The sequence below is a fragment of the Leuresthes tenuis genome, unplaced genomic scaffold, assembly GCF_036924035.1.
Source record: "Leuresthes tenuis unplaced genomic scaffold, fLeuTen1.0.hap1 SCAF_1, whole genome shotgun sequence".
In the NCBI taxonomy this organism is placed as follows: Eukaryota; Metazoa; Chordata; class Actinopteri; order Atheriniformes; family Atherinopsidae; genus Leuresthes; species Leuresthes tenuis.
The window spans coordinates 41333152-41359386 of record NW_027325355.1 but is presented as its reverse complement, the minus strand read 5'-3'; the positions used below and the strand labels follow the sequence as shown (position 1 = coordinate 41359386).

At 46.6% G+C, this 26235-nt stretch overlaps 61 pseudogenes; all 61 read left to right on the top strand.

The window, feature by feature from the left end:
* Positions 1-108: 108 nt before the first annotated feature.
* LOC140293415 (5S ribosomal RNA) lies at positions 109-226 on the top strand (annotated as a pseudogene).
* Positions 227-495: 269 nt separating this feature from the next.
* Positions 496-613, top strand: LOC140271288 (5S ribosomal RNA; annotated as a pseudogene).
* A 269-nt stretch (positions 614-882) lies between these two features.
* On the top strand, positions 883-1001 carry LOC140293019 (5S ribosomal RNA; annotated as a pseudogene).
* A 269-nt stretch (positions 1002-1270) lies between these two features.
* Positions 1271-1388, top strand: LOC140271282 (5S ribosomal RNA; annotated as a pseudogene).
* A 269-nt stretch (positions 1389-1657) lies between these two features.
* On the top strand, positions 1658-1776 carry LOC140293017 (5S ribosomal RNA; annotated as a pseudogene).
* Positions 1777-2045: 269 nt separating this feature from the next.
* LOC140275517 (5S ribosomal RNA) lies at positions 2046-2164 on the top strand (annotated as a pseudogene).
* A 269-nt stretch (positions 2165-2433) lies between these two features.
* Positions 2434-2552, top strand: LOC140295374 (5S ribosomal RNA; annotated as a pseudogene).
* Positions 2553-2821: 269 nt separating this feature from the next.
* LOC140290151 (5S ribosomal RNA) lies at positions 2822-2939 on the top strand (annotated as a pseudogene).
* A 269-nt stretch (positions 2940-3208) lies between these two features.
* On the top strand, positions 3209-3326 carry LOC140293793 (5S ribosomal RNA; annotated as a pseudogene).
* A 269-nt stretch (positions 3327-3595) lies between these two features.
* On the top strand, positions 3596-3719 carry LOC140289810 (5S ribosomal RNA; annotated as a pseudogene).
* Positions 3720-3988: 269 nt separating this feature from the next.
* On the top strand, positions 3989-4106 carry LOC140290149 (5S ribosomal RNA; annotated as a pseudogene).
* Positions 4107-4375: 269 nt separating this feature from the next.
* LOC140290147 (5S ribosomal RNA) lies at positions 4376-4493 on the top strand (annotated as a pseudogene).
* A 269-nt stretch (positions 4494-4762) lies between these two features.
* LOC140294807 (5S ribosomal RNA) lies at positions 4763-4886 on the top strand (annotated as a pseudogene).
* Positions 4887-5155: 269 nt separating this feature from the next.
* LOC140305308 (5S ribosomal RNA) lies at positions 5156-5274 on the top strand (annotated as a pseudogene).
* A 269-nt stretch (positions 5275-5543) lies between these two features.
* On the top strand, positions 5544-5662 carry LOC140299461 (5S ribosomal RNA; annotated as a pseudogene).
* A 269-nt stretch (positions 5663-5931) lies between these two features.
* LOC140269680 (5S ribosomal RNA) lies at positions 5932-6050 on the top strand (annotated as a pseudogene).
* A 272-nt stretch (positions 6051-6322) lies between these two features.
* Positions 6323-6441, top strand: LOC140301407 (5S ribosomal RNA; annotated as a pseudogene).
* Positions 6442-6710: 269 nt separating this feature from the next.
* Positions 6711-6828, top strand: LOC140290146 (5S ribosomal RNA; annotated as a pseudogene).
* Positions 6829-7097: 269 nt separating this feature from the next.
* LOC140294806 (5S ribosomal RNA) lies at positions 7098-7221 on the top strand (annotated as a pseudogene).
* A 269-nt stretch (positions 7222-7490) lies between these two features.
* Positions 7491-7609, top strand: LOC140293645 (5S ribosomal RNA; annotated as a pseudogene).
* A 269-nt stretch (positions 7610-7878) lies between these two features.
* On the top strand, positions 7879-7997 carry LOC140299230 (5S ribosomal RNA; annotated as a pseudogene).
* A 657-nt stretch (positions 7998-8654) lies between these two features.
* LOC140293414 (5S ribosomal RNA) lies at positions 8655-8772 on the top strand (annotated as a pseudogene).
* A 269-nt stretch (positions 8773-9041) lies between these two features.
* Positions 9042-9159, top strand: LOC140271277 (5S ribosomal RNA; annotated as a pseudogene).
* Positions 9160-9428: 269 nt separating this feature from the next.
* Positions 9429-9547, top strand: LOC140293016 (5S ribosomal RNA; annotated as a pseudogene).
* Positions 9548-9816: 269 nt separating this feature from the next.
* On the top strand, positions 9817-9934 carry LOC140271271 (5S ribosomal RNA; annotated as a pseudogene).
* Positions 9935-10203: 269 nt separating this feature from the next.
* On the top strand, positions 10204-10322 carry LOC140295753 (5S ribosomal RNA; annotated as a pseudogene).
* A 269-nt stretch (positions 10323-10591) lies between these two features.
* LOC140289247 (5S ribosomal RNA) lies at positions 10592-10709 on the top strand (annotated as a pseudogene).
* Positions 10710-10978: 269 nt separating this feature from the next.
* Positions 10979-11097, top strand: LOC140293014 (5S ribosomal RNA; annotated as a pseudogene).
* A 269-nt stretch (positions 11098-11366) lies between these two features.
* Positions 11367-11485, top strand: LOC140300650 (5S ribosomal RNA; annotated as a pseudogene).
* A 269-nt stretch (positions 11486-11754) lies between these two features.
* LOC140292381 (5S ribosomal RNA) lies at positions 11755-11873 on the top strand (annotated as a pseudogene).
* Positions 11874-12142: 269 nt separating this feature from the next.
* On the top strand, positions 12143-12261 carry LOC140289067 (5S ribosomal RNA; annotated as a pseudogene).
* Positions 12262-12530: 269 nt separating this feature from the next.
* Positions 12531-12649, top strand: LOC140289767 (5S ribosomal RNA; annotated as a pseudogene).
* A 269-nt stretch (positions 12650-12918) lies between these two features.
* On the top strand, positions 12919-13037 carry LOC140299497 (5S ribosomal RNA; annotated as a pseudogene).
* Positions 13038-13306: 269 nt separating this feature from the next.
* On the top strand, positions 13307-13425 carry LOC140290496 (5S ribosomal RNA; annotated as a pseudogene).
* A 272-nt stretch (positions 13426-13697) lies between these two features.
* LOC140301403 (5S ribosomal RNA) lies at positions 13698-13816 on the top strand (annotated as a pseudogene).
* A 657-nt stretch (positions 13817-14473) lies between these two features.
* On the top strand, positions 14474-14591 carry LOC140293413 (5S ribosomal RNA; annotated as a pseudogene).
* A 269-nt stretch (positions 14592-14860) lies between these two features.
* LOC140271264 (5S ribosomal RNA) lies at positions 14861-14978 on the top strand (annotated as a pseudogene).
* A 269-nt stretch (positions 14979-15247) lies between these two features.
* On the top strand, positions 15248-15366 carry LOC140288829 (5S ribosomal RNA; annotated as a pseudogene).
* A 269-nt stretch (positions 15367-15635) lies between these two features.
* Positions 15636-15754, top strand: LOC140291014 (5S ribosomal RNA; annotated as a pseudogene).
* Positions 15755-16401: 647 nt separating this feature from the next.
* LOC140300649 (5S ribosomal RNA) lies at positions 16402-16520 on the top strand (annotated as a pseudogene).
* A 269-nt stretch (positions 16521-16789) lies between these two features.
* LOC140292380 (5S ribosomal RNA) lies at positions 16790-16908 on the top strand (annotated as a pseudogene).
* Positions 16909-17177: 269 nt separating this feature from the next.
* On the top strand, positions 17178-17296 carry LOC140289066 (5S ribosomal RNA; annotated as a pseudogene).
* Positions 17297-17943: 647 nt separating this feature from the next.
* On the top strand, positions 17944-18062 carry LOC140300204 (5S ribosomal RNA; annotated as a pseudogene).
* Positions 18063-18331: 269 nt separating this feature from the next.
* On the top strand, positions 18332-18450 carry LOC140292379 (5S ribosomal RNA; annotated as a pseudogene).
* Positions 18451-18719: 269 nt separating this feature from the next.
* On the top strand, positions 18720-18838 carry LOC140289065 (5S ribosomal RNA; annotated as a pseudogene).
* A 269-nt stretch (positions 18839-19107) lies between these two features.
* On the top strand, positions 19108-19226 carry LOC140292053 (5S ribosomal RNA; annotated as a pseudogene).
* A 266-nt stretch (positions 19227-19492) lies between these two features.
* LOC140289766 (5S ribosomal RNA) lies at positions 19493-19611 on the top strand (annotated as a pseudogene).
* A 269-nt stretch (positions 19612-19880) lies between these two features.
* LOC140299486 (5S ribosomal RNA) lies at positions 19881-19999 on the top strand (annotated as a pseudogene).
* A 269-nt stretch (positions 20000-20268) lies between these two features.
* LOC140294391 (5S ribosomal RNA) lies at positions 20269-20387 on the top strand (annotated as a pseudogene).
* Positions 20388-20659: 272 nt separating this feature from the next.
* LOC140288629 (5S ribosomal RNA) lies at positions 20660-20778 on the top strand (annotated as a pseudogene).
* Positions 20779-21435: 657 nt separating this feature from the next.
* Positions 21436-21554, top strand: LOC140291013 (5S ribosomal RNA; annotated as a pseudogene).
* Positions 21555-21823: 269 nt separating this feature from the next.
* On the top strand, positions 21824-21942 carry LOC140300419 (5S ribosomal RNA; annotated as a pseudogene).
* A 647-nt stretch (positions 21943-22589) lies between these two features.
* LOC140300646 (5S ribosomal RNA) lies at positions 22590-22708 on the top strand (annotated as a pseudogene).
* A 272-nt stretch (positions 22709-22980) lies between these two features.
* On the top strand, positions 22981-23099 carry LOC140302641 (5S ribosomal RNA; annotated as a pseudogene).
* A 269-nt stretch (positions 23100-23368) lies between these two features.
* On the top strand, positions 23369-23487 carry LOC140290495 (5S ribosomal RNA; annotated as a pseudogene).
* Positions 23488-23756: 269 nt separating this feature from the next.
* On the top strand, positions 23757-23875 carry LOC140301401 (5S ribosomal RNA; annotated as a pseudogene).
* Positions 23876-24144: 269 nt separating this feature from the next.
* On the top strand, positions 24145-24263 carry LOC140288334 (5S ribosomal RNA; annotated as a pseudogene).
* A 269-nt stretch (positions 24264-24532) lies between these two features.
* Positions 24533-24651, top strand: LOC140291114 (5S ribosomal RNA; annotated as a pseudogene).
* A 269-nt stretch (positions 24652-24920) lies between these two features.
* LOC140315228 (5S ribosomal RNA) lies at positions 24921-25039 on the top strand (annotated as a pseudogene).
* A 269-nt stretch (positions 25040-25308) lies between these two features.
* LOC140315217 (5S ribosomal RNA) lies at positions 25309-25427 on the top strand (annotated as a pseudogene).
* A 656-nt stretch (positions 25428-26083) lies between these two features.
* On the top strand, positions 26084-26202 carry LOC140293870 (5S ribosomal RNA; annotated as a pseudogene).
* The last annotated feature ends 33 nt before the right edge of the window (positions 26203-26235 follow it).

Here is a 26235-nt window from a genome sequence, read left to right as displayed (position 1 = left end):
AGAAGATGTGCCCCCTACACATCAGCCTTTCTCGTTAATTATCTGGTTACATAGAGGAACTGTATGATTCCAGTACCTATATAATGCACATTTGTCACAGACATTGTTGCTTACGGCCACACCACCCTCAATATGCCTGACCTCGTCTGATCTCGGAAGCCAAGCACGGTTGGCCTGGTTAGTACTTGGGTGGGAGACTGCTTGGGAATACCAGGTGCTGTAAGCTTTATCTCTTCTCTGGACCACCTGAATGTCTTTTGTTGCAACGTCTGATCACCCTGTGACACATGAGGAAGTTGGTCATCTTCAGCTTCTGCTGCTTTGTTTGCAGACACGAAGTGATCTGAGAGTCTCAGTTTCAGCTGCAGAGAATAATCACGTCAGGGAAGACGATGTGCCCACTACACATAAGCCTTTCTCGGCAATTATCTGGTTACATAGAGGAACCGTATGATTCCAGTACCTATATAATGCACATTTGTCACAGACATTGTCGCTTACGGCCACACCACCCTGAACATGCCTGACCTCGTCTGATCTCGGAAGCCAAGCACGGTTGGCCTGGTTAGTACTTGGGTGGGAGACCACTTGGGAATACCAGGTGCTGTAAGCTTTATCTCTTCTCTGGACCACCTGAATGTCTTTTGTTGCAACGTCTGATCACCCTGGGACACATGAGAAAGTTGGCCATCTTCAGCTGCTGCTGCTTTGTTGGAAGACACGAAGTGATCTGAGAGTCTCAGTTTCAGCTGAAGAGAATAATCACGTCAGGGAAGAAGATGTGCCCACTACACATCAGCCTTTCTCTGCAATTATCTGGTTACATAGAGGAACCGTATGATTCCTGTACTTATATAATGCACATTTGTCAGACACATTGTTGCTTACGGCCACACTACCCTGAACATGCCCGACCTTGTCTGATCTCGGAAGCCAAGCAGGGTTGAGCCTGCTTAGTACTTGGATGGGAGACAGCTTGGGAATACCAGGTGCTGTAAGCTTTTTCTCTTCTCTCTACCACCTGCATGTCTTTTGTTGCAACGTCTGATCACCCTGTGACACGTGAAGAAGTTGGTCATCTTCAGCTGCTGCTGCTTTGTTGGCAGACACAAAGTGATCTGAGAGTCTCAGTTTCAGCTGGAGAGAATAATCACATCAGGGAAGAAGATATGCCCACTACACATCAGCCTTTCTCGGCAATTATCTGGTTACATAGAGGAACTGTATGATTCCAGTACCTATATAATGCACATTTGTCACAGACATTGTCGCTTACGGCCACACCACCCTGAACATGCCTGACCTCGTCTGATCTCGGAAGCCAAGCACGGTTGGCCTGGTTAGTACTTGGGTGGGAGACCACTTGGGAATACCAGGTGCTGTAAGCTTTATCTCTTCTCTGGACCACCTGAATGTCTTTTGTTGCAACGTCTGATCACCCTGGGACACATGAGAAAGTTGGCCATCTTCAGCTGCTGCTGCTTTGTTGGAAGACACGAAGTGATCTGAGAGTCTCAGTTTCAGCTGAAGAGAATAATCACGTCAGGGAAGAAGATGTGCCCACTACACATCAGCCTTTCTCTGCAATTATCTGGTTACATAGAGGAACCGTATGATTCCTGTACTTATATAATGCACATTTGTCAGACACATTGTTGCTTACGGCCACACTACCCTGAACATGCCCGACCTTGTCTGATCTCGGAAGCCAAGCAGGGTTGAGCCTGCTTAGTACTTGGATGGGAGACAGCTTGGGAATACCAGGTGCTGTAAGCTTTTTCTCTTCTCTCTACCACCTGCATGTCTTTTGTTGCAACGTCTGATCACCCTGTGACACGTGAAGAAGTTGGTCATCTTCAGCTGCTGCTGCTTTGTTGGCAGACACGAAGTGATCTGAGAGTCTCATTTTCAACTGAAGAGAATAATAACGTCAGGGAAGAAGATGTGCCCATAACAAGTGAGCCTTTCTCGGAAATTATCTGGTTACATAGAGGAAGTGTATGATTCCAGTACTTATATAATGCACATTTGTCACAGAAATTGTTCCTTACGGCCACACCACCCTGAATATGCCCGACCTCGTCTGATCTCGGAAGCCAAGGAGGGTTGGGCCTGGTTAGTACTTTAATGGGAGACTGCTTGGGAATACCAGGTGCTGTAAGCGTTTTCTCTTCTCTCTACAACCTGCATGTCTTTTGTTGCAACGTCTGATCACCCTGTGACACATGAGGAAGTTGGTCATCTTCAGCTGCTGCTGCTTTGTTGGAAGACACGAAGTGATCTGAGAGTCTCAGTTTCAGCTCAAGAGAATAATCACATCAGGGAATAAGATGTGCCCACTACACATCAGCCTTTCTCAGCAATTATCTGGTTACATAGAGGAACCGTATGATTCCTGTACTTATATAATGCACATTTGTCACAGACATTGTTGCTTACGGCCACACCACCCTCAATATGCCTGACCTCGTCTGATCTCGGAAACCAAGCAGGGTTGGGCCTGGTTAGTACTTGGGTGGGAGACTGCTTGAAAATACCATTTGCTGTAAGCTTTTTCTCTTCTCTCTACAACCTGCATGTCTTTTGTTGCAACGTCTGATCACCCTGTGACACATGAGGAAGTTGGTCATCTTCAGCTGCTGCTGCTTTGTTGGCAGACACAAAGTGATCTGAGAGTCTCAGTTTCAGCTGCAGAGAATAATCACATCAGGGAAGAATATGTGCCCACTACACATCAGCCTTTCTTGGCAATTATCTGGTTACATAGAGGAACCGTATGATTCCAGTACCTATATAATGCACATTTGTCACAGAGATTATTACTTACGGCCACACCACCCTGAACATGCCCGACCTCGTCTGATCTCGGAAGCCAAGCACGGTTGGCCTGGTTAGTACTTGGGTGGGAGACTGCTTGGGAATACCAGGTGCTGTAAGCTTTATCTCTTCTCTGGACCACCTGAATGTCTTTTGTTGCAACGTCTGATCACCCTGTGACACATGAGGAAGTTGGTCATCTTCAGCTGCTGCTGCTTTGTTGGCAGACACAAAGTGATCTGAGAGTCTCAGTTTCAGCTGCAGAGAATAATCACATCAGGGAAGAATATGTGCCCACTACACATCAGCCTTTCTTGGCAATTATCTGGTTACATAGAGGAACCGTATGATTCTAGTACCTATATAATGCACATTTGTCACAGAGATTATTACTTACGGCCACACCACCCTAAACATGCCCGACCTCGTCTGATCTCGGAAGCCAAGCACGGTTGGCCTGGTTAGTACTTGGGTGGGAGACTGCTTGGGAATACCAGGTGCTGTAAGCTTTATCTCTTCTCTGGACCACCTGAATGTCTTTTGTTGCAACGTCTGATCACCCTGTGACACATGAGGAAGTTGGTCATCTTCAGCTTCTGCTGCTTTGTTGGGAGACACGAAGTGATCTGAGAGTCTCAGTTTCAGCTGCAGAGAATAATCACGTCAGGGAAGAAGATGTGCCCACTACACATAAGCCTTTCTCTGCAATTATCTGGTTACATAGAGGAACCGTATGATTCCAGTACTTATATAATGCACATTTGTCACAGAGATTGTCGCTTACGGCCACACCACCCTGAATATAATATGCCCGACCTCGTCTGATCTCGGAAGCCAAGCAGGATTGTGCCTGGTTAGTACTTGGGTGGGAGACTGCTTGGGAATACCAGGTGCTGTAAGCTTTTTCTCTTCTCTCTACCACCTGCATGTCTTTTGTTGCAACGTCTGATCACCCTGCGACACATGAGGAAGTTGGTCATCTTCAGCTGCTGCTGCTTTGTTGGCAGACACAAAGTGATCTGAGAGTCTCAGTTTCAGCTGCAGAGAATAATCACATCAGGGAAGAATATGTGCCCACTACACATCAGCCTTTCTTGGCAATTATCTGGTTACATAGAGGAACCGTATGATTCCAGTACCTATATAATGCACATTTGTCACAGAGATTATTACTTACGGCCACACCACCCTGAACATGCCCGACCTCGTCTGATCTCGGAAGCCAAGCACGGTTGGCCTGGTTAGTACTTGGGTGGGAGACTGCTTGGGAATACCAGGTGCTGTAAGCTTTATCTCTTCTCTGGACCACCTGAATGTCTTTTGTTGCAACGTCTGATCACCCTGTGACACATGAGGAAGTTGGTCATCTTCAGCTGCTGCTGCTTTGTTGGCAGACACAAAGTGATCTGAGAGTCTCAGTTTCAGCTGCAGAGAATAATCACATCAGGGAAGAATATGTGCCCACTACACATCAGCCTTTCTTGGCAATTATCTGGTTACATAGAGGAACCGTATGATTCTAGTACCTATATAATGCACATTTGTCACAGAGATTATTACTTACGGCCACACCACCCTGAACATGCCCGACCTCGTCTGATCTCGGAAGCCAAGCACGGTTGGCCTGGTTAGTACTTGGGTGGGAGACTGCTTGGGAATACCAGGTGCTGTAAGCTTTATCTCTTCTCTGGACCACCTGAATGTCTTTTGTTGCAACGTCTGATCACCCTGTGACACATGAGGAAGTTGGTCATCTTCAGCTTCTGCTGCTTTGTTGGGAGACACGAAGTGATCTGAGAGTCTCAGTTTCAGCTGCAGAGAATAATCACGTCAGGGAAGAAGATGTGCCCACTACACATAAGCCTTTCTCTGCAATTATCTGGTTACATAGAGGAACCGTATGATTCCAGTACCTATATAATGCACATTTGTCACAGAGATTGTCGCTTACGTTCACACCACCCTGAATATAATATGCCCGACCTCGTCTGATCTCGGAAGCCAAGCAGGATTGTGCCTGGTTAGTACTTGGGTGGGAGACTGCTTGGGAATACCAGGTGCTGTAAGCTTTTTCTCTTCTCTCTACCACCTGCATGTCTTTTGTTGCAACATCTGATCACCCTGTGACACATGAGGAAGTTGGTCATCTTCAGCTGCTGCTGCTTTGTTGGCAGACACGAAGTGATCTGAGAGTCTCAGTTTCAGTTGCAGAGAATGATCACATCAGAGAAGATGATTTGCCCGCTACACATCAGCCTTTCTCGGCAATTATCTGCTTGCATAGAGGAACCGTATGATTCAAGTACCTATATAATGCACATTTGTCAGAGACATTGTTGCTTACGGCCACACCACCCTGAATAAGCCCGACCTCGTCTGATCTCGGACGCCAAGCAGGGTTGTACCTGGTTAGTACTTGGATGGGAGACCGCTTGGGAATACCAGGTGCTGTAAGCTTTTTCTCTTCTCTCTACCACCTGCATGTCTTTTGTTGCAACGTCTGATCACCCTGTGACACATGAGGAAGTTGGTCATCTTCAGCTGCTGCTGCTGTGTTGGCAGACACAAAGTGATCTGAGAGTCTCAGTTTCAGCTGCAGAGAATAATCACGTCAGGGAAGAAGATGTGCCCACTACACATCAGCCTTTCTCGGAAATGATCTGGTTGCATAGAGGAGCCGTATGATTCCAGTACCTATATAATGCACATTTGTCAGAGACATTGTTGCTTACGGCCACACCACCCTGAACATACCCGACCTCGTCTGATCTCGGAAGCCAAGGAGGGTTGGGCGTGGTTAGTACTTGGATGGAAGACCTCTTGGGAATACCATGTGCTGTAAGCGTTTTCTCTTCTCTCTACAACCTGCATGTCTTTTGTTGCAACATCTGATCACCCTGTGACACATGAGGAAGTTGGTCATCTTCAGCTGCTGCTGCTTTGTTGGCTGACACAAAGTGATCTGAGAGTCTCAGTTTCAGCTGCAGAGAATGATCACATCAGAGAAGATGATATGCCAGCTACACATCAGCCTTTCTCTGCAATTATCTAGTTGCATAGAGGAACCGTATGATTCCAGTACCTATATGATGCACATTTGTCAGTGACATTGTTGCTTACGGCCACACCACGTTGAACATGCCCGACCTCGTCTGATCTCGGAAGCCAAGCACGGTTGGGCCTGGTTAGTACTTGGATGGAAGACCTCTTGGGAATACCAGGTGCTTTAAGCTTTTTCTCTTCTTTCGACCACCTGCATGTCTTTTGTTGCAACGTCTGATCACCCTGTGACACATGAGGAAGTTGGTCATCTTCAGTTACTGCTGTTGCTTTGTTGGCAGACACAAAGTGATCTGAGAATCTCAGTTTCAGCTGAAGAGAATAATCACGTCAGGGAAGAAGATGTGCCCACTACACATCAGCCTTTCTCATCAATTATCTGGTTACATAGAGGAACCGTATGATTCCTGTACTTATATAATGCACATTTGTCACAGACATTGTTACTTACGGCCACACCACCCTGAATTTGCCTGACCTCGTCTGATCTCGGAAGCCAAGCAGTGTTGGGCCTGGTTAGTACTTGGGTGGGAGACCGCTTGGGAATACCAGGTGCTGTAAGCTTTTTCTCTTCTCTCTACCACCTGCATGTGTTTTGTTGCAACGTCTGATCACCCTGTGACACATGAGGAAGTTGGTCATCTTCAGCTGCTGCTGCTTTGTTGGCAGACACGAAGTGATCTGAGAGTCTCAGTTTCAGCTGCAGAGAATAATCACATCAGGGAAGAATATGTGCCCACTACACATCAGCCTTTCTTGGCAATTATCTGGTTACATAGAGGAACCGTATGATTCTAGTACCTATATAATGCACATTTGTCACAGAGATTATTACTTACGGCCACACCACCCTGAACATGCCCGACCTCGTCTGATCTCGGAAGCCAAGCACGGTTGGCCTGGTTAGTACTTGGGTGGGAGACTGCTTGGGAATACCAGGTGCTGTAAGCTTTATCTCTTCTCTGGACCACCTGAATGTCTTTTGTTGCAACGTCTGATCACCCTGTGACACATGAGGAAGTTGGTCATCTTCAGCTTCTGCTGCTTTGTTGGGAGACACGAAGTGATCTGAGAGTCTCAGTTTCAGCTGCAGAGAATAATCACGTCAGGGAAGAAGATGTGCCCACTACACATAAGCCTTTCTCTGCAATTATCTGGTTACATAGAGGAACCGTATGATTCCAGTACCTATATAATGCACATTTGTCACAGAGATTGTCGCTTACGTTCACACCACCCTGAATATAATATGCCCGACCTCGTCTGATCTCGGAAGCCAAGCAGGATTGTGCCTGGTTAGTACTTGGGTGGGAGACTGCTTGGGAATACCAGGTGCTGTAAGCTTTTTCTCTTCTCTCTACCACCTGCATGTCTTTTGTTGCAACATCTGATCACCCTGTGACACATGAGGAAGTTGGTCATCTTCAGCTGCTGCTGCTTTGTTGGCAGACACGAAGTGATCTGAGAGTCTCAGTTTCAGTTGCAGAGAATGATCACATCAGAGAAGATGATTTGCCCGCTACACATCAGCCTTTCTCGGCAATTATCTGCTTGCATAGAGGAACCGTATGATTCAAGTACCTATATAATGCACATTTGTCAGAGACATTGTTGCTTACGGCCACACCACCCTGAATAAGCCCGACCTCGTCTGATCTTGGACGCCAAGCAGGGTTGTACCTGGTTAGTACTTGGATGGGAGACAGCTTGGGAATACCAGGTGCTGTAAGCTTTTTCTCTTCTCTCTACCACCTGCATGTCTTTTGTTGCAACGTCTGATCACCCTGTCACACGTGAAGAAGTTGGTCATCTTCAGCTGCTGCTGCTTTGTTGGCTGACACGAAGTGATCTGAGAGTCTCAGTTTCAGTTGCAGATAATGATCACATCAGAGAAGATGATTTGCCCGCTACACATCAGCCTTTCTCGGCAATTATCTGGTTGCATAGAGGAACCGTATGATTCCAGTACCTATATAATGCACATTTGTCAGAGACATTGTTGCTTACGGCCACACCACCCTGAATTTGCCTGACCTCGTCTGATCTCGGAAGCCAAGCAGTGTTGGGCCTGGTTAGTACTTGGGTGGGAGACCGCTTGGGAATACCAGGTGCTGTAAGCTTTTTCTCTTCTCTCTACCACCTGCATGTGTTTTGTTGCAACGTCTGATCACCCTGTGACACATGAGGAAGTTGGTCATCTTCAGCTGCTGCTGCTTTGTTGGCAGACACGAAGTGATCTGAGAGTCTCAGTTTCAGCTGAAGAGAATGATCACATCAGAGAAGATGATATGCCCACTACACATCAGCCTTTCTCGGCAATTATCTGGTTTCATAGAGGAAGTGTATGATTCCAGTACCTATCTAATTAACATTTGTAACAAACATTGTTGCTTACCGCCACACCACCCTGAATAAGCCCCACCTTGTCTTATCCTGGAAGCCAAGCAGGGTTGGGCCTGGTTCGTACTTCAATGGGAGACTGCTTGGGAATACCAGGTGCTGTAAGCTTTTTCTCTTCTCTCTACCACCTGCATGTCTTTTGTTGCAACATCTGATCACCCTGTGACACATGAGGAAGTTTGTCATCTTCAGCTTCTTCTGCTTTGTTGGCAGACACGAAGTGATCTGAGAGTCTCATTTTCAACTGAAGAGAATAATAACGTCAGGGAAGAAGATGTGCCCCCTACACATCAGCCTTTCTCGTTAATTATCTGGTTACATAGAGGAACTGTATGATTCCAGTACCTATATAATGCACATTTGTCACAGACATTGTTGCTTACGGCCACACCACCCTCAATATGCCTGACCTCGTCTGATCTCGGAAGCCAAGCACGGTTGGCCTGGTTAGTACTTGGGTGGGAGACTGCTTGGGAATACCAGGTGCTGTAAGCTTTATCTCTTCTCTGGACCACCTGAATGTCTTTTGTTGCAACGTCTGATCACCCTGTGACACATGAGGAAGTTGGTCATCTTCAGCTTCTGCTGCTTTGTTTGCAGACACGAAGTGATCTGAGAGTCTCAGTTTCAGCTGCAGAGAATAATCACGTCAGGGAAGACGATGTGCCCACTACACATAAGCCTTTCTCGGCAATTATCTGGTTACATAGAGGAACCGTATGATTCCAGTACCTATATAATGCACATTTGTCACAGACATTGTCGCTTACGGCCACACCACCCTGAACATGCCTGACCTCGTCTGATCTCGGAAGCCAAGCACGGTTGGCCTGGTTAGTACTTGGGTGGGAGACCACTTGGGAATACCAGGTGCTGTAAGCTTTATCTCTTCTCTGGACCACCTGAATGTCTTTTGTTGCAACGTCTGATCACCCTGGGACACTTGAGAAAGTTGGCCATCTTCAGCTGCTGCTGCTTTGTTGGAAGACACGAAGTGATCTGAGAGTCTCAGTTTCAGCTGAAGAGAATAATCACGTCAGGGAAGAAGATGTGCCCACTACACATCAGCCTTTCTCTGCAATTATCTGGTTACATAGAGGAACCGTATGATTCCTGTACTTATATAATGCACATTTGTCAGACACATTGTTGCTTACGGCCACACTACCCTGAACATGCCCGACCTTGTCTGATCTCGGAAGCCAAGCAGGGTTGAGCCTGCTTAGTACTTGGATGGGAGACAGCTTGGGAATACCAGGTGCTGTAAGCTTTTTCTCTTCTCTCTACCACCTGCATGTCTTTTGTTGCAACGTCTGATCACCCTGTGACACGTGAAGAAGTTGGTCATCTTCAGCTGCTGCTGCTTTGTTGGCAGACACAAAGTGATCTGAGAGTCTCAGTTTCAGCTGGAGAGAATAATCACATCAGGGAAGAAGATATGCCCACTACACATCAGCCTTTCTCGGCAATTATCTGGTTACATAGAGGAACTGTATGATTCCAGTACCTATATAATGCACATTTGTCACAGACATTGTCGCTTACGGCCACACCACCCTGAACATGCCTGACCTCGTCTGATCTCGGAAGCCAAGCACGGTTGGCCTGGTTAGTACTTGGGTGGGAGACCACTTGGGAATACCAGGTGCTGTAAGCTTTATCTCTTCTCTGGACCACCTGAATGTCTTTTGTTGCAACGTCTGATCACCCTGGGACACATGAGAAAGTTGGCCATCTTCAGCTGCTGCTGCTTTGTTGGAAGACACGAAGTGATCTGAGAGTCTCAGTTTCAGCTGAAGAGAATAATCACGTCAGGGAAGAAGATGTGCCCACTACACATCAGCCTTTCTCTGCAATTATCTGGTTACATAGAGGAACCGTATGATTCCTGTACTTATATAATGCACATTTGTCAGACACATTGTTGCTCACGGCCACACTACCCTGAACATGCCCGACCTTGTCTGATCTCGGAAGCCAAGCAGGGTTGAGCCTGCTTAGTACTTGGATGGGAGACAGCTTGGGAATACCAGGTGCTGTAAGCTTTTTCTCTTCTCTCTACCACCTGCATGTCTTTTGTTGCAACGTCTGATCACCCTGTGACACGTGAAGAAGTTGGTCATCTTCAGCTGCTGCTGCTTTGTTGGCAGACACAAAGTGATCTGAGAGTCTCAGTTTCAGCTGGAGAGAATAATCACATCAGGGAAGAAGATATGCCCACTACACATCAGCCTTTCTCGGCAATTATCTGGTTACATAGAGGAACTGTATGATTCCAGTACCTATATAATGCACATTTGTCACAGACATTGTCGCTTACGGCCACACCACCCTGAACATGCCTGACCTCGTCTGATCTCGGAAGCCAAGCACGGTTGGCCTGGTTAGTACTTGGGTGGGAGACCACTTCGGAATACCAGGTGCTGTAAGCTTTATCTCTTCTCTGGACCACCTGAATGTCTTTTGTTGCAACGTCTGATCACCCTGGTACACATGAGAAAGTTGGCCATCTTCAGCTGCTGCTGCTTTGTTGGAAGACACGAAGTGATCTGAGAGTCTCAGTTTCAGCTGAAGAGAATAATCACGTCAGGGAAGAAGATGTGCCCACTACACATCAGCCTTTCTCTGCAATTATCTGGTTACATAGAGGAACCGTATGATTCCTGTACTTATATAATGCACATTTGTCAGACACATTGTTGCTTACGGCCACACTACCCTGAACATGCCCGACCTTGTCTGATCTCGGAAGCCAAGCAGGGTTGAGCCTGCTTAGTACTTGGATGGGAGACAGCTTGGGAATACCAGGTGCTGTAAGCTTTTTCTCTTCTCTCTACCACCTGCATGTCTTTTGTTGCAACGTCTGATCACCCTGTGACACGTGAAGAAGTTGGTCATCTTCAGCTGCTGCTGCTTTGTTGGCAGACACAAAGTGATCTGAGAGTCTCAGTTTCAGCTGGAGAGAATAATCACATCAGGGAAGAAGATATGCCCACTACACATCAGCCTTTCTCGGCAATTATCTGGTTACATAGAGGAACTGTATGATTCCAGTACCAATATAATGCACATTTGTCACAGACTTTGTTGCTTACGGCCACACCACCCTGAACATGCCCGACCTCGTCTGATCTCGGAAGCCAAGGAGGGTTGGGCCTGGTTAGTACTTAAATGGGAGACCGCTTGGGAATACCAGGAGCTGTAAGCTTTTTGTCTTCTCTCGACCACCTGCATGTCTTTTGTTGCAACGTCTGATCCCCCTGTGACACATGAGGAAGTTGGTCATCTTCAGCTGCTGCTGCTTTGTTGGCAGACACGAAGTGATCTGAGAGTCTCAGTTTCAGCTGCAGAGAATAATCACATCAGGGAAGAAGATGTGCCCATAACAAGTCAGCCTTTCTCTGCAATTATCTGGTTACATAGAGGAACCGTATGATTCCAGTACCTATATAATGCACATTTGTCACAGACATTGTTACTTACGGCCACACCACCCTGAATAAGCCCGACCTCGTCTAATCTCGGAACCCAAGCAGGGTTGGGCCTGGTTAGTACTTGAATGTTAGACCGCTTGGGAATACCAGGTGCTGTAAGCTTTTTCTCTTCTCTCTACCACCTGCATGTCTTTTTCTGCAATGTCTGATCGCCCTGTGACACATGAGGAAGTTGGTCATCTTCAGCTGCTGCTGCTTTGTTGGCAGACACGAAGTGATCTGAGAGTCTCAGTTTCAGCTGAAGAGAATGATCACGTCAGGGAAGAAGATGTGCTCACTACAAGTCAGCCTTTCTTGGCAATTATCTGGTTATATAGAGGAACCGTATGATTCCTGTACCTATACAATTTACATTTGTCACAGACATGGTTGTTTACGGCCACACCACCCTGAATATGCCCGACCTCGTCTGATCTTGGAAGCCAATTAGGGTTGGGCCTGTTTAGTACTTGGATGGGAGACCCCTTGGGATTATCAGGTGCTGTAAGCTTTTTCTCTTCTCTCAACCACCTGCATGTCTTTTGTTGCAACGTATGATCACCCTGTGACACATGAGGAAGTTGGTCATCTTCATTTTCTGCTGCTTTGTTGGCAGACACGAAGTGATCTGAGAGTCTCATTTTCAGCTGGAGAAAATTATCACGTCAGGGAACAAGATGTGCCCACTACATATCAGCCTTTCTTGGCAATTATCTTGTTACATAGAGGAACCATATGATTCCATTGCCTATATAATGCACATTTGTCACAGAGATTGTTGCTTACGGCCCAACCACCCTGAATATGTCTGACCTCGTCTGCTCTCAGAAGCCAAGGAGGGTTGGGCCTGGTTAGTACTTGGATGAGAGACCGCTTGGGAATACCAGGTGCTGTAAGCTTTTTCTCTTCTCTCTACCACCTGCATGTCTTTTGTTGCAACGTCTGATCACCCTGTGACACATGAAGAAGTTGGTCATCTTCAGCTGCTGCTGCTTTGTTGGCAGACACGAAGTGATCTGAGAGTCTCAGTTTCAGCTGGAGAGAATAATCACGTCAGGGAAGAAGATGTGCCCACTACAAGTCAGCCTTTCTCTGCAATTATCTGGTTACATAGAAGAAGTGTATGATTCCAGTACCTATATAATGCACATTTGTCACAGCTATTGTTGCTTACGGCCGCACCACCCTGAATATGCCCGACCTCGTCTGATCTTGGAAGAAAAGCAGGGTTGGGCCTGGTTAGTACTTGAATGGGAGACCACTTCGGAATACCAGGTGCTGTAAGCTTTTTCTCTTCTCTCTACCACCTGCATGTCTTTTGTTGCAACGTCTGATCACCCTGTGACACATGAGGAAGGTGGTCATCTTCAGCTTCTGCTGCTTTGTTGGCAGACACGAAGTGATCTGAGAGTCTCAGTTTCAGTTGCAGAGAATGATCACATCAGAGAAGATGATTTGCCCGCTACACATCAGCCTTTCTCGGCAATTATCTGGTTGCATAGAGGAACCGTATGATTCAAGTACCTATATAATGCACATTTGTCAGAGACATTGTTGCTTACGGCCACACCACCCTGAATAAGCCCGACCTCGTCTGATCTCGGACGCCAAGCAGGGTTGTACCTGGTTAGTACTTGGATGGGAGACAGCTTGGGAATACCAGGTGCTGTAAGCTTTTTCTCTTCTCTCTACCACCTGCATGTCTTTTGTTGCAACGTCTGATCACCCTGTGACACATGAGGAAGTTGGTCATCTTCAGTTACTGCTGTTGCTTTGTTGGCAGACACAAAGTGATCTGAGAATCTCAGTTTCAGCTGAAGAGAATAATCACGTCAGGGAAGAAGATGTGCCCACTACACATCAGCCTTTCTCATCAATTATCTGGTTACATAGAGGAACCGTATGATTCCTGTACTTATATAATGCACATTTGTCACAGACATTGTTACTTACGGCCACACCACCCTGAATTTGCCTGACCTCGTCTGATCTCGGAAGCCAAGCAGTGTTGGGCCTGGTTAGTACTTGGGTGGGAGACCGCTTGGGAATACCAGGTGCTGTAAGCTTTTTCTCTTCTCTCTACCACCTGCATGTGTTTTGTTGCAACGTCTGATCACCCTGTGACACATGAGGAAGTTGGTCATCTTCAGCTGCTGCTGCTTTGTTGGCAGACACGAAGTGATCTGAGAGTCTCAGTTTCAGCTGAAGAGAATGATCACATCAGAGAAGATGATATGCCCACTACACATCAGCCTTTCTCGGCAATTATCTGGTTTCATAGAGGAAGTGTATGATTCCAGTACCTATCTAATTAACATTTGTAACAAACATTGTTGCTTACCGCCACACCACCCTGAATAAGCCCCACCTTGTCTTATCCTGGAAGCCAAGCAGGGTTGGGCCTGGTTCGTACTTCAATGGGAGACTGCTTGGGAATACCAGGTGCTGTAAGCTTTTTCTCTTCTCTCGACCACCTGCATGTCTTTTGTTGCAACATCTGATCGCCCTGTGACACATGAGGAAGTTTGTCATCTTCAGCTTCTTCTGCTTTGTTGGCAGACACGAAGTGATCTGAGAGTCTCATTTTCAACTGAAGAGAATAATAACGTCAGGGAAGAAGATGTGCCCCCTACACATCAGCCTTTCTCTGCAATTATCTGGTTACATAGAGGAACTGTATGATTCCAGTACCTATATAATGCACATTTGTCACAGACATTGTTGCTTACGGCCACACCACCCTCAATATGCCTGACCTCGTCTGATCTCGGAAGCCAAGCACGGTTGGCCTGGTTAGTACTTGGGTGGGAGACTGCTTGGGAATACCAGGTGCTGTAAGCTTTATCTCTTCTCTGGACCACCTGAATGTCTTTTGTTGCAACGTCTGATCACCCTGTGACACATGAGGAAGTTGGTCATCTTCAGCTTCTGCTGCTTTGTTTGCAGACACGAAGTGATCTGAGAGTCTCAGTTTCAGCTGCAGAGAATAATCACGTCAGGGAAGAAGATGTGCCCACTACACATAAGCCTTTCTCGGCAATTATCTGGTTACATAGAGGAACCGTATGATTCCAGTACCTATATAATGCACATTTGACACAGACATTGTCGCTTACGGCCACACCACCCTGAACATGCCTGACCTCGTCTGATCTCGGAAGCCAAGCACGGTTGGCCTGGTTAGTACTTGGGTGGGAGACCACTTGGGAATACCAGGTGCTGTAAGCTTTATCTCTTCTCTGGACCACCTGAATGTGTTTTGTTGCAACGTCTGATCACCCTGGGACACATGAGAAAGTTGGCCATCTTCAGCTGCTGCTGCTTTGTTGGAAGACACGAAGTGATCTGAGAGTCTCAGTTTCAGCTGAAGAGAATAATCACGTCAGGGAAGAAGATGTGCCCACTACACATCAGCCTTTCTCTGCAATTATCTGGTTACATAGAGGAACCGTATGATTCCTGTACTTATATAATGCACATTTGTCAGACACATTGTTGCTTACGGCCACACTACCCTGAACATGCCCGACCTTGTCTGATCTCGGAAGCCAAGCAGGGTTGAGCCTGGTTAGTACTTGGATGGGAGACAGCTTGGGAATACCAGGTGCTGTAAGCTTTTTCTCTTCTCTCTACCACCTGCATGTCTTTTGTTGCAACGTCTGATCACCCTGTGACACGTGAAGAAGTTGGTCATCTTCAGCTGCTGCTGCTTTGTTGGCAGACACAAAGTGATCTGAGAGTCTCAGTTTCAGCTGGAGAGAATAATCACATCAGGGAAGAAGATATGCCCACTACACATCAGCCTTTCTCGGCAATTATCTGGTTACATAGAGGAACTGTATGATTCCAGTACCAATATAATGCACATTTGTCACAGACTTTGTTGCTTACGGCCACACCACCCTCAACATATCCGACCTTGTCCGATCTCGGAAGCCAAGCACGGTTGGGCCTGGTTAGTACTTAGATGGGAGACTGCTTTGGAATACCAGGTGCTGTAAGCTTTTTCTCTTCTCTCTACCACCTGTATGTCTTTTGTTGCAACGTCTGATCACCCTGTGACACATGAGGAAGTTGGTCATCTTCAGCTGCTGCTGCTTTGTTGGCAGACACGAAGTGATCTGAGAGTCTCAGTTTCAGCTGCAGAGAATAATCACATCAGGGAAGAAGATGTGCCCACTACAAGTCAGCCTTTCTCTGCAATTATCTGGTTACATAGAGGAAGTGTATGATTCCAGTACTTATATAAGGCACATTTGTCACATATATTGTTGCTTACAGCCACACCACCCTGAATAAGCACGATCTCGGAAGCCAAGCAGGTTTGGGCCTGGTTAGTACTTGGAAGGTAGACTGCCTGGGAATACCAGGTGCTTTAAGCTTTTTCTCTTCTCTCTACCACCTGCATGTCTTTTGTTGCAACGTCTGATCACCCTGTGACACATGAGGAAGTTGGTCATCTTCAGCTGCTGCTGCTTTGTTGGCAGACACGAAGTGATCTGAGAGTCTCAGTTTCAGCTGCAGAGAATAATCACGTCAGGGAAGAAGATGTGCCCACTACAAGTCAGCTTTTCTCTGCAATTATCTGGTTACATAGAGGAACCGTATGATTCCAGTACCTATATAATGCACATTTGTCACAGACATTGTTGCTTACGGCCACACCACCCTGAACATGCCCGACCTCGTCTGATCTCGGAAGCCAAGGAGGGTTGGGCCTGGTTAGTACTTAAATGGGAGACCGCTTGGGAATACCAGGAGCTGTAAGCTTTTTGTCTTCTCTCGACCACCTGCATGTCTTTTGTTGCAACGTCTGATCCCCCTGTGACACATGAGGAAGTTGGTCATCTTCAGCTGCTGCTGCTTTGTTGGCAGACACGAAGTGATCTGAGAGTCTCAGTTTCAGCTGCAGAGAATAATCACATCAGGGAAGAAGATGTGCCCATAACAAGTCAGCCTTTCTCTGCAATTATCTGGTTACATAGAGGAACCGTATGATTCCAGTACCTATATAATGCACATTTGTCACAGACATTGTTACTTACGGCCACACCACCCTGAATAAGCCCGACCTCGTCTAATCTCGGAACCCAAGCAGGGTTGGGCCTGGTTAGTACTTGAATGTTAGACCGCTTGGGAATACCAGGTGCTGTAAGCTTTTTCTCTTCTCTCTACCACCTGCATGTCTTTTTCTGCAATGTCTGATCGCCCTGTGACACATGAGGAAGTTGGTCATCTTCAGCTGCTGCTGCTTTGTTGGCAGACACGAAGTGATCTGAGAGTCTCAGTTTCAGCTGAAGAGAATGATCACGTCAGGGAAGAAGATGTGCTCACTACAAGTCAGCCTTTCTTGGCAATTATCTGGTTATATAGAGGAACCGTATGATTCCTGTACCTATACAATTTACATTTGTCACAGACATGGTTGTTTACGGCCACACCACCCTGAATATGCCCGACCTCGTCTGATCTTGGAAGCCAATTAGGGTTGGGCCTGTTTAGTACTTGGATGGGAGACCCCTTGGGATTATCAGGTGCTGTAAGCTTTTTCTCTTCTCTCAACCACCTGCATGTCTTTTGTTGCAACGTATGATCACCCTGTGACACATGAGGAAGTTGGTCATCTTCATTTTCTGCTGCTTTGTTGGCAGACACGAAGTGATCTGAGAGTCTCATTTTCAGCTGGAGAAAATTATCACGTCAGGGAACAAGATGTGCCCACTACATATCAGCCTTTCTTGGCAATTATCTGGTTGCATAGAGGAACCGTATGATTCCAGTACCTATATAAGGCACATTTGTCACATATATTGTTGCTTACAGCCACACCACCCTGAATAAGCACGATCTCGGAAGCCAAGCAGGTTTGGGCCTGGTTAGTACTTGGAAGGTAGACTGCCTGGGAATACCAGGTGCTTTAAGCTTTTTCTCTTCTCTCTACCACCTGCATGTCTTTTGTTGCAACGTCTGATCACCCTGTGACACATGAGGAAGTTGGTCATCTTCAGCTGCTGCTGCTTTGTTGGCAGACACGAAGTGATCTGAGAGTCTCAGTTTCAGCTGCAGAGAATAATCACGTCAGGGAAGAAGATGTGCCCACTACAAGTCAGCTTTTCTCTGCAATTATCTGGTTACATAGAGGAACCGTATGATTCCAGTACCTATATAATGCACATTTGTCACAGACATTGTTGCTTACGGCCACACCACCCTGAACATGCCCGACCTCGTCTGATCTCGGAAGCCAAGGAGGGTTGGGCCTGGTTAGTACTTAAATGGGAGACCACTTGGGAATACCAGGAGCTGTAAGCTTTTTGTCTTCTCTCGACCACCTGCATGTCTTTTGTTGCAACGTCTGATCCCCCTGTGACACATGAGGAAGTTGGTCATCTTCAGCTGCTGCTGCTTTGTTGGCAGACACGAAGTGATCTGAGAGTCTCAGTTTCAGCTGCAGAGAATAATCACATCAGGGAAGAAGATGTGCCCATAACAAGTCAGCCTTTCTCTGCAATTATCTGGTTACATAGAGGAACCGTATGATTCCAGTACCTATATAATGCACATTTGTCACAGACATTGTTACTTACGGCCACACCACCCTGAATAAGCCCGACCTCGTCTAATCTCGGAACCCAAGCAGGGTTGGGCCTGGTTAGTACTTGAATGTTAGACCGCTTGGGAATACCAGGTGCTGTAAGCTTTTTCTCTTCTCTCTACCACCTGCATGTCTTTTTCTGCAATGTCTGATCGCCCTGTGACACATGAGGAAGTTGGTCATCTTCAGCTGCTGCTGCTTTGTTGGCAGACACGAAGTGATCTGAGAGTCTCAGTTTCAGCTGAAGAGAATGATCACGTCAGGGAAGAAGATGTGCTCACTACAAGTCAGCCTTTCTTGGCAATTATCTGGTTATATAGAGGAACCGTATGATTCCTGTACCTATACAATTTACATTTGTCACAGACATGGTTGTTTACGGCCACACCACCCTGAATATGCCCGACCTCGTCTGATCTTGGAAGCCAATTAGGGTTGGGCCTGTTTAGTACTTGGATGGGAGACCCCTTGGGATTATCAGGTGCTGTAAGCTTTTTCTCTTCTCTCAACCACCTGCATGTCTTTTGTTGCAACGTATGATCACCCTGTGACACATGAGGAAGTTGGTCATCTTCATTTTCTGCTGCTTTGTTGGCAGACACGAAGTGATCTGAGAGTCTGATTTTCAGCTGGAGAAAATTATCACGTCAGGGAACAAGATGTGCCCACTACATATCAGCCTTTCTTGGCAATTATCTGGTTGCATAGAGGAACCGTATGATTCCAGTACCTATATAATGCACATTTGTCACAGATAATGTTACTTACGGCCACACCACCCTGAATATGCCCGACCTCGTCTGATCTCAGAACCCAAGCAGGGTTGGACCTGGTTAGTGCTTGAATGGGAGACCGCTTGCGAATACCAGGTGCTGTAAGCTTTTTCTCTTCTCTCTACCACCTGCATGTCTTTTGTTGCAACGTCTGATCACCCTGTGACACATGAAGAAGTTGGTCATCTTCAGCTGCTGCTGCTTTGTTGGCAGACACGAAGTGATATGAGAGTTTCAGTTTCAGCTGGAGAGAATAATCACGTCAGGGAAGATGTTTCCACTACTTATCAGCCTTTCTCGGCAATTATCTTGTTACATAGAGGAACCATATGATTCCATTGCCTATATAATGCACATTTGTCACAGAGATTGTTGCTTACGGCCCAACCACCCTGAATATGTCTGACCTCGTCTGCTCTCAGAAGCCAAGGAGGGTTGGGCCTGGTTAGTACTTGGATGAGAGACCGCTTGGGAATACCAGGTGCTGTAAGCTTTTTCTCTTCTCTCTACCACCTGCATGTCTTTTGTTGCAACGTCTGATCACCCTGTGACACATGAGGAAGTTGGTCATCTTCAGCAGCTGCTGCTTTGTTGGCAGACACGAAGTGATCTGAGAGTCTCAGTTTCAGCTGAAGAGAATAATCACATCAGGGAAGAAGATGTGCCCACTACAAGTCAGCCTTTCTCTGCAATTATCTGGTTACATAGAAGAAGTGTATGATTCCAGTACCTATATAATGCACATTTGTCACAGCTATTGTTGCTTACGGCCGCACCACCCTGAATATGCCCGACCTCGTCTGATCTTGGAAGAAAAGCAGGGTTGGGCCTGGTTAGTACTTGAATGGGAGACCACTTCGGAATACCAGGTGCTGTAAGCTTTTTCTCTTCTCTCTACCACCTGCATGTCTTTTGTTGCAACGTCTGATCACCCTGTGACACATGAGGAAGGTGGTCATCTTCAGCTTCTGCTGCTTTGTTGGCAGACACGAAGTGATCTGAGAGTCTCAGTTTCAGTTGCAGAGAATGATCACATCAGAGAAGATGATTTGCCCGCTACACATCAGCCTTTCTCGGCAATTATCTGGTTGCATAGAGGAACCGTATGATTCAAGTACCTATATAATGCACATTTGTCAGAGACATTGTTGCTTACGGCCACACCACCCTGAATAAGCCCGACCTCGTCTGATCTCGGACGCCAAGCAGGCTTGTACCTGGTTAGTACTTGGATGGGAGACAGCTTGGGAATACCAGGTGCTGTAAGCTTTTTCTCTTCTCTCTACCACCTGCATGTCTTTTGTTGCAACGTCTGATCACCCTGTGACACATGAGGAAGTTGGTCATCTTCAGTTACTGCTGTTGCTTTGTTGGCAGACACAAAGTGATCTGAGAATCTCATTTTCAGCTGAAGAGAATAATCACGTCAGGGAAGAAGATGTGCCCACTACACATCAGCCTTTCTCATCAATTATCTGGTTACATAGAGGAACCGTATGATTCCTGTACTTATATAATGCACATTTGTCACAGACATTGTTACTTACGGCCACACCACCCTGAATTTGCCTGACCTCGTCTGATCTCGGAAGCCAAGCAGTGTTGGGCCTGGTTAGTACTTGGGTTGGAGACCGCTTGGGAATACCAGGTGCTGTAAGCTTTTTCTCTTCTCTCTACCACCTGCATGTGTTTTGTTGCAACGTCTGATCACCCTGTGACACATGAGGAAGTTGGTCATCTTCAGCTGCTGCTGCTTTGTTGGCAGACACGAAGTGATCTGAGAGTCTCAGTTTCAGCTGAAGAGAATGATCACATCAGAGAAGATGATATGCCCACTACACATCAGCCTTTCTCGGCAATTATCTGGTTTCATAGAGGAAGTGTATGATTCCAGTACCTATCTAATTAACATTTGTAACAAACATTGTTGCTTACCGCCACACCACCCTGAATAAGCCCCACCTTGTCTTATCCTGGAAGCCAAGCAGGGTTGGGCCTGATTCGTACTTCAATGGGAGACTGCTTGGGAATACCAGGTGCTGTAAGCTTTTTCTCTTCTCTCTACCACCTGCATGTCTTTTGTTGCAACGTCTGATCACCCTGTGACACGTGAAGAAGTTGGTCATCTTCAGCTGCTGCTGCTTTGTTGGCAGACACAAATTGATCTGAGAGTCTCAGTTTCAGCTGGAGAGAATAATCACATCAGGGAAGAAGATATGCCCACTACACATCAGCCTTTCTCGGCAATTATCTGGTTACATAGAGGAACTGTATGATTCCAGTACCAATATAATGCACATTTGTCACAGACTTTGTTGCTTACGGCCACACCACCCTCAACATATCCGACCTTGTCCGATCTCGGAAGCCAAGCACGGTTGGGCCTGGTTAGTACTTAGATGGGAGACTGCTTTGGAATACCAGGTGCTGTAAGCTTTTTCTCTTCTCTCTACCACCTGTATGTCTTTTGTTGCAACGTCTGATCACCCTGTGACACATGAGGAAGTTGGTCATCTTCAGCTTCTGCTGCTTTGTTGGCAGACACGAAGTGATCTGAGAGTCTCAGTTTCAGCTGCAGAGAATAATCACGTCAGGGAAGAAGATGTGCCCACTACACATAAGCCTTTCTCTGCAATTATCTGGTTACATAGAGGAACCGTATGATTCCTGTACTTATATAATGCACATTTGTCAGACACATTGTTGCTTACGGCCACACCACCCTGAACATGCCCGACCTCGTCTGATCTCGGAAGCCAAGCACGGTTGGGCCTGGTTAGTACTTAGATGGGAGACTGCTTTGGAATACCAGGTGCTGTAAGCTTTTTCTCTTCTCTCTACCACCTGTATGTCTTTTGTTGCAACGTCTGATCCCCCTGTGACACATGAGGAAGTTGGTCATCTTCAGCTGCTGCTGCTTTGTTGGCAGACACGAAGTGATCTGAGAGTCTCAGTTTCAGCTGCAGAGAATAATCACATCAGGGAAGAAGATGTGCCCACTACAAGTCAGCCTTTCTCGGCAATTATCTGGTTACATAGAGGAAGTGTATGATTCCAGTACTTATATAAGGCACATTTGTCACATATATTGTTGCTTACAGCCACACCACCCTGAATAAGCACGATCTCGGAAGCCAAGCAGGTTTGGGCCTGGTTAGTACTTGGAAGGTAGACTGCCTGGGAATACCAGGTGCTTTAAGCTTTTTCTCTTCTCTCTACCACCTGCATGTCTTTTGTTGCAACGTCTGATCACCCTGTGACACATGAGGAAGTTGGTCATCTTCAGCTGCTGCTGCTTTGTTGGCAGACACGAAGTGATCTGAGAGTCTCAGTTTCAGCTGCAGAGAATAATCACGTCAGGGAAGAAGATGTGCCCACTACAAGTCAGCTTTTCTCTGCAATTATCTGGTTACATAGAGGAACCGTATGATTCCAGTACCTATATAATGCACATTTGTCACAGACATTGTTGCTTACGGCCACACCACCCTGAACATGCCCGACCTCGTCTGATCTCGGAAGCCAAGGAGGGTTGGGCCTGGTTAGTACTTAAATGGGAGACCGCTTGGGAATACCAGGAGCTGTAAGCTTTTTGTCTTCTCTCGACCACCTGCATGTCTTTTGTTGCAACGTCTGATCCCCCTGTGACACATGAGGAAGTTGGTCATCTTCAGCTGCTGCTGCTGCTTTGTTGGCAGACACAAAGTGATCTGAGAGTCTCAGTTTCAGCTGCAGAGAATAATCACATCAGGGAAGAAGATGTGCCCACTACAAGTCAGCCTTTCTCTGCAATTCTCTGGTTACATAGAAGAAGTGTATGATTCCAGTACCTATATAATGCACATTTGTCACAGCTATTGTTGCTTACAGCCGCACCACCCTGAATATGCCCGACCTCGTCTGATCTTGGAAGAAAAGCAGGGTTGGGCCTGGTTAGTACTTGAATGGGAGACCACTTCGGAATACCAGGTGCTGTAAGCTTTTTCTCTTCTCTCTACCACCTGCATGTCTTTTGTTGCAACGTCTGATCACCCTGTGACACATGAGGAAGGTGGTCATCTTCAGCTTCTGCTGCTTTGTTGGCAGACACGAAGTGATCTGAGAGTCTCAGTTTCAGTTGCAGAGAATGATCACATCAGAGAAGATGATTTGCCCGCTACACATCAGCCTTTCTCGGCAATTATCTGGTTGCATAGAGGAACCGTATGATTCAAGTACCTATATAATGCACATTTGTCAGAGACATTGTTGCTTACGGCCACACCACCCTGAATAAGCCCGACCTCGTCTGATCTCGGACGCCAAGCAGGGTTGTACCTGGTTAGTACTTGGATGGGAGACAGCTTGGGAATACCAGGTGCTGTAAGCTTTTTCTCTTCTCTCTACCACCTGCATGTCTTTTGTTGCAACGTCTGATCACCCTGTGACACGTGAAGAAGTTGGTCATCTTCAGCTGCTGCTGCTTTGTTGAAAGACACAAAGTGATCTGAGAATCTCAGTTTCAGCTGAAGAGAATAATCACGTCAGGGAAGAAGATGTGCCCACTACACATCAGCCTTTCTCATCAATTATCTGGTTACATAGAGGAACCGTATGATTCCTGTACTTATATAATGCACATTTGTCACAGACATTGTTACTTACGGCCACACCACCCTGAATTTGCCTGACCTCGTCTGATCTCGGAAGCCAAGCAGTGTTGGGCCTGGTTAGTACTTGGGTGGGAGACCGCTTGGGAATACCAGGTGCTGTAAGCTTTTTCTCTTCTCTCTACCACCTGCATGTGTTTTGTTGCAACGTCTGATCACCCTGTGACACATGAGGAAGTTGGTCATCTTCAGCTGCTGCTGCTTTGTTGGCAGACACAAAGTGATCTGAGAGTCTCAGTTTCAGCTCGAGAGAATAATCACGTCAGGGAAGAAGATGTGCCCACTACTTATCAGCTTTTCTCGGCAATTATCTGGTTACATAGAGGAACCGTATGATTCCAGTACCTATATAATGCACATTTGTCAGAGACATTGCTGCTTACGGCCACACCACCCTGAACATGCCCGACCTCGTCTGATCTCGGACGCCAAACAGGGTTGTACCTGGTTAGTACTTGGATGGGAGACCTCTTGGGAACACCAGGTGCTTTAAGCTTTTTGTCTTCTCTCTACCACCTGCATGTCTTTTGTTGCAACGTCTGATCACCCTGTGACACATGAGGAAGTTGGTCATCTTCAGCTGCTGCTGCTTTGTTGGCTGACACAAAGTGATCTGAGAGTCTCAGTTTCAGTTGCAGAGAATGATCACATCAGAGAAGATGATTTGCCCGCTACACATCAGCCTTTCTCGGCAATTATCTGGTTGCATAGAGGAACCGTATGATTCCAGTACCTATATAATGCACATTTGTCAGAGACATTGTTGCTTACGGCCACACCACCCTGAATAAGCCCGACCTCGTCTGATCTCGGTAGCCAAGGAGGGTTGGTCCTGGTTAGTACTTGGATGGGAGACAGCTTGGGAACACCAGGTGCTGTAAGCTTCTTCTCTACTCTCTACCACCTTCATGTCTTTTGTTGCAACGTCTGATCACCCTGTGACACATGAGGAAGTTGGTCATCTTCAGCTGCTGCTGCTTTGTTGGCAGACACAAAGTGATCTGAGAGTCTCAGTTTCATCTGCAGAGAATGATCACATGAGGGAAGAAGATGTGCCCACTACAAGTCAGCCTTTCTCGGCAATTATCTGGTTACATAGAGGAACCGTATGATTCCAGTACCTATATAATGCACATTTGTCACAGACATTGTTGCTTACGGCCACACCACCCTGAACATGCCCGACCTCGTCTGATCTCGGTAGCCAAGGAGGGTTGGGCCTGGTTAGTACTTTAATGGGAGACTGCTTGGGAATACCAGGTGCTGTAAGCGTTTTCTCTTCTCTCTACAACCTGCATGTCTTTTGTTGCAACGTCTGATCACCCTGTGACACACGAGGAAGTTGGCCATCTTCAGCTGCTGCTGCTTTGTTGGAAGACAGAAAGTGATCTGAGAGTCTCAGTTTCAACTGAAGAGAATAATCACGTCAGGGAAGAAGATGTGCCGACTACACATCAGCCTTTCTCAGCAATTATCTGGTTACATAGAGGAACCGTATAATTCCAGTACCTATATAATGCACATTTGTCACAGACATTGTTGCTTACGGCCACACCACCCTGAACATGCCCGACCTCGTCTGATCTCGGTAGCCAAGGAGGGTTGGGCCTGGTTAGTACTTTAATGGGAGACTGCTTGGGAATACCAGGTGCTGTAAGCGTTTTCTCTTCTCTCTACAACCTGCATGTCTTTTGTTGCAACGTCTGATCACCCTGTGACACATGAGGAAGTTGGTCATATTCAGCTGCTGCTGCTTTGTTGGCTGACACAAAGTGATCTGAGAGTCTCAGTTTCAGTTGCAGAGAATGATCACATCAGAGAAGATGATTTGCCCGCTACACATCAGCCTTTCTCGGCAATTATCTGGTTGCATAGAGGAACCGTATGATTCCAGTACCTATATAATGCACATTTGTCAGAGACATTGTTGCTTACGGCCACACCACCCTGAATAAGCCCGACCTCGCCTGATCTCGGACACCAAGAAGGTTGTACCTGGTTAGTACTTGGATGGGAGACAGCTTGGGAATACCAGGTGCTGTAAGCTTTTTCTCTTCTCTCTACCACCTGCATGTCTTTTGTTGCAACGTCTGATCACCCTGTGACACGTGAAGAAGTTGGTCATCTTCAGCTGCTGCTCCTTTGTTGATAGACACGAGGTGATCTGAGAGTCTCAGTTTCAGCTGAAGAGAATAATCACATCAAGGAGGAAGATGAACCCACTACAAGTCAGCCTTTTTCGGCAATTATCTGGTTACACAGAGGAACTGTATGATTCCAGTACCTATATAATGCACATTTGTCACAGTTATGGTTGCTTACGGCCACACCACCCTGAATATGCCCAACCTCATCTGATCTCAGAAGCCAAGCAGGTTTGGGCCTGGTTAGTACTTGGGTGGTAGACATTCTGGGAATACCAGGTGCTGTAAGCTTTTTCTCTTCTCTCTACCACCTGCATGTCTTTT